At 32.5% G+C, this 8,959-nt stretch overlaps 1 long non-coding RNA gene across 1 annotated transcript; it reads left to right on the top strand.

The window, feature by feature from the left end:
- The first annotated feature begins 6,173 nt into the window (after positions 1–6,173).
- On the top strand, positions 6,174–6,519 carry LOC143204425 (uncharacterized). Its single transcript, XR_013007604.1, has 2 exons — positions 6,174–6,313; positions 6,377–6,519. It is a non-coding gene; the product is annotated as an uncharacterized LOC143204425 (long non-coding RNA).
- The last annotated feature ends 2,440 nt before the right edge of the window (positions 6,520–8,959 follow it).

The raw sequence follows: 8,959 nt of genomic DNA on the forward strand, positions 1-8,959 counted from the left end.
GACTGTAAGAATTTGTTTTCAGTCTCATTTTCAGATTCCAGTTCAAATCAAATTCTTACTGTCTCTTGCGTATTGCTGCCGGTTATTACTATATGCCAAGATGACAATGCGCCCATACCCACGACCAAAAATATTCACCCTTGGTTAGAGGCACATCAGAATATCATCAAACATCTACTCTGGTCAACAGAATCGCCAAACCTCAACATAGTCGAACCATAGTTTTAGGCAGAGAGTGGGTGGATAAAAATACTGTATAAAAAAATTAAGTTACTATTTACTATATAAGCATAATCTAAAATTAGTTTGGATTGGCTTGATAATACATCATATTCTGTTAAAATTAGCATCAAAGAATTGTTAAAAGTTTTTTTTGTTTTTAAGTTGATAAAATTGAGGATATTGGCATGTTAAAATGCATTGCTTATTGAATGAAATATAAAGTTGGAGAAAAAAGAGGGAGATTACTATTGGATTTTGCATAATATTAATGCATAATTTTCCAAGGCTATTGTAGAAAATAGTATAGGCGGTCGTTATGTTAAATTAATAAATAAATCGTAATGTATTTATGTATTAATAATAATCCGGCATTAATTGTGAGAAATTAAAACACTCGATATAAGCAGAGTGCAGACGCCTAGAGCCAGGCGGAAAGTATATTGGAATGAATTTCATCCACTGGAAAGATCTCCTGTGGTATAATTAAGCAGATAAATATTGAAAAGTATGCTAACCTTAGAAAACCGTGGGAAATATTACTATTTCAGAGCGGTTATGCGCGCATATATTTTATTGACATAAGAAAATCGCCATTGGATAGGTTTTTCCCTCCCTAGAAATAACTACTAAACAAGTCAATGAAATATTAGTTGTCAGGCTACTCTATCAGTAACCTACCAATAGATTTTAATAAATCTGTCTAATTACGAATGAGTTTTAACGAGTCTTCAAGAATATTCACACCTAAAAATACCTAGTCAAGGGAGTTCACTGTATGCCACTTGATGGTGTAAAGATTGGTCCTCAGTAACCTTTAATATACCTGCCTATTTTTTTAACTTAAGTTTAGTTGAATTAAGTAGGTTTAGTCTTTATGTTTGAAGGAAGAAAAGGGGCCCAACATACATTATAATAAAAGAATCAAAGAGTCAACAACTGTCAACCGTATTCACCTGATATGGCTCTGGATGAGTTCTTTCCTTTTCCAAAGTTCAATTTACCAGCTGAAAACTGAAACTGAAAAATGTTCATCTCTATATACACAACTCATACATTACACACTGTGATCAAGATGAAGTACATTTACGGAGCTGAAGGTCCCCTATTAGAGCAGAAAGAGAGAATATTCCAGAAGTCCAAACGAGAGAAAGAAACAGGTTTAGAAATATTTTAAGCCCAAAATGCACTGAAAAAGTTTTATTGATATTAGTCACATCAGCCTCTTGGATTTTTTAGTAAAAATACACTCAATAAGTAACATATACGCTAATAAGGTGGTGGAAATTTTAGCAAGATATATTAAGATTAAAGAAAACAGGCTAAGTTGTAAGTTTTTGGGCATATTAAAATAATAGGAAGAATACTATGAGTAGTAGAATGCTATGAAATACTGATGCCAAGGTTGAAACAATGAAGCGGATCGCTGCAATTAAAGAGCACCAGAAAGCAGCCAAAATAACTCAACAAGGAATATAGGATAAAAAGGTTCTTAGGCGGAAAGTTTGCGATTGGGAAGCGGACCAAACAGAGAAACCCAGAAAACTTGGAACCAAGTAGTTAAATAAACGAACAAGAACTCATTCCGACAGAATGAAAGCAATATGGGCTGAAAAAAAGAGAAAAAAACACAATAATGTCCTTTTGTAGTACTTCGCGTGATACATTAGGGCTCAAACGTATATAATAATTAACTACAACACACACAATACAACATTTAGTACACAACATTGAGTACACAATAAACATTTTACGTCTTATTCGCCTATTGTCTGTACTTTTTGACACAATATAGCAGTAGTAGTTTTGGAACAGATGAATTATAAACATATGAATATAATTTAAGTAATATTAAGGCATATGTCTATAAAGACAAAAGCTTACATATAATATACCTGACTGGCTTTCAAAAATCAGAAATTGCTGAATTAGTTGTGTCACGAAGACCATACCTGCAACAAAATAAATTAAATTAGAATTAATAATAAATAATTTTGATGAATTTTATTGTAAATTTAATGTTCTATTGTGAAATATTGTGTGCATTATAATTATTGAAAGATGTGTCCACTGCCAGCCAAAACCAATAAAATATTTTAAAATATAACAATAATTAATTGCAACTTAACATACAGTTGGGTGTTGTTACATCACAAAATAATTTTGGCCCTTTTCTGCATTTATAAACATAATTTAAAATGTTCTAATGCATCAATTATAATGGACAGCTAGGTTTTCAGCAGTACCCCTCAACAGTGAATCTCTTTGTAGAAAAATATTATCAAGCCAACGTTTTCAGGATGTTTTTTTATATAACATACTTACATACATCTCCTTCACGAACACCGGCTTGGATTTTGGAGTAATAGAACCATAGTAGGATGCTTGAAGTTCGGTTGGAATTTATAGCATAACACAATCAGATTCCAGAGATGACCAAAGTCGGAGTATACGGTCAAATACAGAACGTAAACCAATAAAAACATCAACTATACGCATTCAAAATGTAATACGTTATTTCATATACTGTCAGAGTGTGAATCGCGATTCGATTTAAATACTGCTGCTTATCTCAGGTTGTCTTCGCGAGCTTTTTCAAGAGTCATTTCTAAAATTTACCACTCCTATAGCTGTCCTATACTGCTGAAATACCAAATCCAAACAGTACTTGGAACATTTTTCCACACAGTTATCATGACAGAAGATGTATCTGTATCTAAGGCTGTAGAAAAAGTACAAGTAGCGGTCAAAAGACCTAGAAATGGACTGGAGTTTGGAAAATACAGCTTAATAACTCCTAATCTGCCCATGTAAATTTTACGTTGCGGCAATTGCGTCGATGGTAAGTGAAACTGGAAAGATCATGTTAGACAAAAAGCAGCGCAAATTAGACTCAAAGTTAAACAACTGTACTGGTTACTCGGAAGATACTCTCAACTTGACCTAAAATCAAAGAGATTGGATTATCAGTCAATTATAAAGCCAATTTGGACTTATGTAGTGCCAATATGGGGTTGCACTAAGACATCAAATTAACTAGTAATTCCTTGCACCCAAAACAAAGCTGTACGATTAATTACCAATGTTTATCGCTACGTAACTAACGAAGAGCTGTACGATGACCTTGAAATCAAATAGATACACGAAGTGATCCAAGATTTTGCCTTAAAACGTGCAATAAGGTTGCTAAATCAATGTGGAAGTAATACAGCTGTTGGACAACATGCAGGATATCCGAAGTTTGAAGCGAATCAAACCACACGAACTTGTTTAGTGTATAAGTGTTTTTTTAACTTTAGATTTAGTATATTAGTTTTATTTTAATTTGGGAAATACATACTGATTATTAATACTAGTGGTACTCGCCTTGCTTGTGTATTACTGCAAGTTCAACAGAACAGTAATACTAATCGAAAATTAAGGTTATACTAAGCATATCTAATGTAAGATGTAATTACTAAAAACTATTTAGTAACAAATTTTAATTTCAAAACATAATACGACATTTTGACTCACTATAATATGTCATTTACATTTTATGTATTGTACATATAATAACTAATCCTATAGAAGAACAGTTTGTGTTTCGTAATTACGTTAATTTAAGTAACTAGTTATGTTTGCACCATATTGATAAGACAAAATGCATGCAATTATCTAATGGGATTAGTTAAGATTTCTGTAGACGGTAAGGCTTATACACCAAGTTCCAACACGATTTCACTGGCGTGTCTCAAACACGATAAAGTGTACTAATAATAGTTCGGGAGAACTTAGAACTTCCTCCATTACGAATTGTTAAATCGAACGTTGATTTGTACTGGAATGATTGGCTTAACGTTAAATTAATAATCTGTTTGAAATTGCAATATAGTTTCTATAAATAATTAGATATTGGTATTGAGGGCGGTACTTGGGTGTTTTCTCTTTTACTCGAGGGGGCACGGAGAAGAAGAGACCATCGAAATATGTTGGGAATTCCAAAATTTTGTAAAATCCTTTTGTCCCCTGAGGAATATCATACCATTTACAAAGACCAATTCAGATTTTTGTTATCGCTAATTGTTCTGATACAGGATAGATGCTCACATATATGTTGGATGTAAGTAATCAATCCTGTAGTATCTGTGTGCCCCTACAATACATCTCCGGATTTGTTGTGGTCAATTTGTATTGTTTTTAGTTGTTAAGTTTAAGTTGGTATAATTGAATTACGTATATCCATGTGGTTTTAAATTTTTGCTGTTATAATAGAAATTTATTAAGGACTGGTAAATGTGATTTTTTTCCAATCAACGAATACATTTTCCAATATTTGAACTCCAGTTTTCCCTTTCTTTTTTACATATTCCTTTCAGCAAAATAGTGCTTCAAGATTAATTCCGAGATACTTGGCGTTGTTGCTACTTGGAATGATAGCTCCTTCGTTATTATCTCCAACAGCAAGAACCCAGTGTCATCAGCAACGGTAGCCATCATCACATTTTAAGTTTTTGGTATATCACATGTATAAACTAGGTAAATAGTTGGCCACAATGCACTTCCTTGTGGTAGACCTGCTTTACATTCTGGCTGTAAAGTAAGATATTAATAGTTAAAAGATAAATAAGATAAGTAAGATGTTAATATTAATAGCGTAAACGATAGTGTATTGTTTAAGTAATAGTTTCTGTAGTTTATGAACAAGGCATTCGTGCCATACCTTATCGAAGGCTGGTGCTATATTTAAGTATATAGCTGAATATATCTTTTTACCTTTATAGAGAGAGACAACTTTAAACAGGTGGAATATGATACTATGAGAATAAGGAATAATATTTAAAACGAAAGAAAAAAATTATGGAGCTGGGATGACTAGAGATTATAAATATTCAAATTACAATTACAAAAATAGAAGAAGTAAATATATGTGAGTATGTAGGAGTAGAGATTGAAAGCAATGGAAGCCAGGCGACGGAAATAAAGGGCAAAACTGCAAAAACCCTGTAATTGTACTGTAAATGGGAAATTTATTTAAACAAAAGAAATATCAAGCAAATATAAAATGGAAGTTTGTAAAATAATATGCAGACCTAGATCTTCAGAATCGTTAGACGTATTATGACTATTATGTATTATATATGACTAAAAGAAGATATAGGTAAGATGCAGGCAGGAGAAATTAAAAATCTTAGAAAAGTCAGCGATATAAGAAACACGGACAGGAAAAGGACTAAATAAAACCTAATAAAAAGCCTAAAATTTAATCAGTAGAAGAGTACATAGAACGAAGAACTAGATTTAAATAAAACTAGAGACACGACAATGAACTCGATAATTGGATTCCACGTTAATTAACGGAGGAAAATTGTTTCTTTCTATTTTCAAAGTCCCTATTGACGCCGATAAATATTTCTGGTAGGTAGGATAATAAAGAAATTGTTCATTAATCACACTTGGCCAAATCGTTAATTGAACTCATTACTGACAGGAAATGATAAACTGAAGATGCGTTTTTCGCACGGAAATCTATCGGAATTTCTAGAATGGCAGAACTATTGTTATACCCGAAAGGTGACAAAGTATTATCGATCAAAACAACTAATATATAATAAAATTTGTTTTAAAAATATATGAAAATATTGACTATGAAACTATATTGAAATCCTCTAATCAGCTTTTATCACAAAATAGTTATAAATGCATTTGTTTGCTATACGTAATTATTAGTTTTGTCGAATATTATACGCTCCTGAATACATTACATATTTTTAAACCGTTAACAACAACCGACATGTTAATTACACTCCGTTTTATTGCGTTTGTGTCTATGATACTGTGTAGTAATTTTTACATAAGTCTCTTTGCACAAGATTCTGAAGATATGTCCGATCCTCAACGTCTCTCGCCAGACAATTACGTGCAAGCTGAATGGAACTTGTCAAACGAACCAACGGAACATCGAATAGCAATTGATGTACCACCTAAAGTATGTCCAACAGAAGACCAAGTGCGTGATCCTAGCGGACGATGTGTCTCAAAATTCAAATGAACATTATTATCACATAAGATATCCAGTAAAATAAGCGTATACATTGATAAGTACAGTTGCGATGTAATATATTGAATATTATTGATTGAAGATAGTAAATAAATTTAAAAAAAATATCTGTTACAGGTTTGGCCTTCAAGTCACTTTATTTAGTACAGAATCATTAAATTTATTTGTTTTTGTATTACTTGTTTCCGTGTTTAATTATTTCAGTGTACTTAATATAGTACGTTCGAAAAAATATATTTCTGTTTGTCTTTTAAAACGAATTATTTGTTTTATTGTTAGAAGTTCATAAGAGTTAATTTGTGAAGACGCAATACTCATAGTCACTACCTTTTTTACTCTGTTAATATTGCTGAGTTTTGTGCTGCCTAGCCTGTATTCTTCTTCGTCTACTTACGGTTACAGTTGTACTTACAGTCGCTGGTTGGAATCCTGCTGGGGCATGACCGTAAATTTACGTTTGTTATTGTAAGAGTGCAAAATCCGACACAGAAAATGATCCCTGATACACCAGTAACCAGGCTGGATAAAACCGGATGACTCCTGGGATGGTCTCCAAGTTGGCTCATCGGTAGGCTTAATGCCGAGGACTGTGGTTCGGAGCCCACGTTAAACTATCGGTCCAATATATATTTTAATGTTTTCATTTGTAATAAAATAGTGTAAGTTAAATATAACTTTTTAAGCTTGCAACTATAATAATAAAAAAATTAGTTTAAATTAATGAATGTCAGAATTCGAAGCATACATAAAGATCACTGAAAGAGGTTTCTGTTAGCTCTTGGTGGCAACGTAATTATCGTGTGGTAAGCAGAAGCTGGTACGTCGTGTGTCACCTTCACTTTGTACCTTGTAAGCATGTCATACTTATTTTTAGCATGTTCAGCATCGCTACTATTTATCGCTATTAACCGTTCTGTTATTTGTTTTCTATTAAGATTGTCTGCCATCACTATGGATTGAGATTGTTGTTAACCATTATAGTTATTTCGTAATTACTATTGAAAATCATTGTTATTGTCTGTAATTAATATTGTTAGTACTATCTATTATCCGTACCACTACTTGTCAGTACAATTATTTATCAGTACTCCATCTACATAACTAATTACCCGTACTATTAACTGTCAGTTCAGTTATCATATTTTATTATTATCTGCTGTTACAACCATCTGTCATGATAATTAATAATTTTATATTTTATACTCTACTAATTGATTTATGATAAAACCTTAATGACGTCAATCTCAACCAAATTACTTTCACAAACCTCTTGGCTGACTTGACCTTCAAGAATTTTTCAAAAACCAGAACCATTGGGAGTTAGATGAGGCAAGGCGCGAGCTATGTGGTAGATGTATGAAAACCACCAATGTCTCTCAATTTTCGTTGAGTTGGTGCTGATTGGCAAATGAAATCTCAGTCACTTAAAATTTTTACAATCGGCTCATGTTATTCACGATATTCTAAATGATTTTATCGACTCTTTTAGCCAATGGCTGGCAAAGATTTTCTTTCATATTGAATATGATTCTCAATAAGCCTTTGTTGCATATTGAAGAAAACATCAAAAATGACGAATATAATTTTATGATTTTCAATTTCAAAGCGCAATAATTTTTTACTAGGTAAATACTTATGTATTTCTAACATATATAACAGAACTACTATGGATCATTACCCTCCAAATATGCTAACATATAGTTTGGATTCATTAATTAAGCACTAATAAAGGTTTGCTACTAATTTCCATGGCTGCTTTAGTGATAAAAAAATATATAATATTAACTGCTCCTAGCAATAATCTCTGTCCTTGCTTGTCTCACAATTTATACAGGAAAGGGTTCGTACATCTTCGTCTGACATCACGAATTGAACAAAACAGTCGAACCGTGCATTTGAAAGCGACTGAAAATAGTAGTAACCATTTTCAGTCGCTAGTTTTTTGACTATCGACTGTTTCGGCCGTTTTGCGACTATCGACTGTTTTGACTGTTTTGCGACTATCGAATGTTTCGACTGTATTCAGTCGATAGTCCCCAACGCTAATTGTAAAGAACATCATCTACAAAATAAGAAAATAAAATAGCTCTCCGTAATAGAATAGTGAATCTATGAAAAGTTCTTTTAAAATTAATGCAAAATCAATATGTTTTGTTTGGGTTTATTTTGTCTCGTTCACAACAGAATCTACTATATCGCCCAAATTATGTCAACAACATTTAATAGGTTCCTGAGGACTGCTAAATTTAATACCTTAGACCAACAGGACTCTGATATCAAGTAAACGGGACGGCTTTAGTTAAACTGCTAAATATTATTCTACTTAACAAAACGAACAGTACTTAAGGACCGATGGTTATCTTGTATCAATGCTCTAGCCTTTACCTCCAATGTAATCTGCCATATTTCTATCTCTGAACTCGGATGGTGTAGTGTACCCGTGTGTTACTGGATGAAGGTGTGAATAATATTAATTACAATACAAAGGGCGCTTCTATTTTAATCACATAAAATAATATATTATTGAAGTATATATTAAAGGGGGTAAACATTTGAATAAATCAAATATTCTTGAATTTTTCAAAGCTTAACCTCTGAGGAACATGTAATTAAGAGGATATTCCAAAATTAAAATAATTTTCAGACATATAGCCATTTTACTGACACTGCATCTAAGCCGACTCGTAACTAACCCGATAA

The sequence above is a fragment of the Rhynchophorus ferrugineus genome, unplaced genomic scaffold (assembly GCF_030347505.1).
Source record: "Rhynchophorus ferrugineus isolate W39M unplaced genomic scaffold, kcgeb_rfMv2 rfM11, whole genome shotgun sequence".
In the NCBI taxonomy this organism is placed as follows: domain Eukaryota; kingdom Metazoa; phylum Arthropoda; class Insecta; order Coleoptera; family Curculionidae; genus Rhynchophorus; species Rhynchophorus ferrugineus.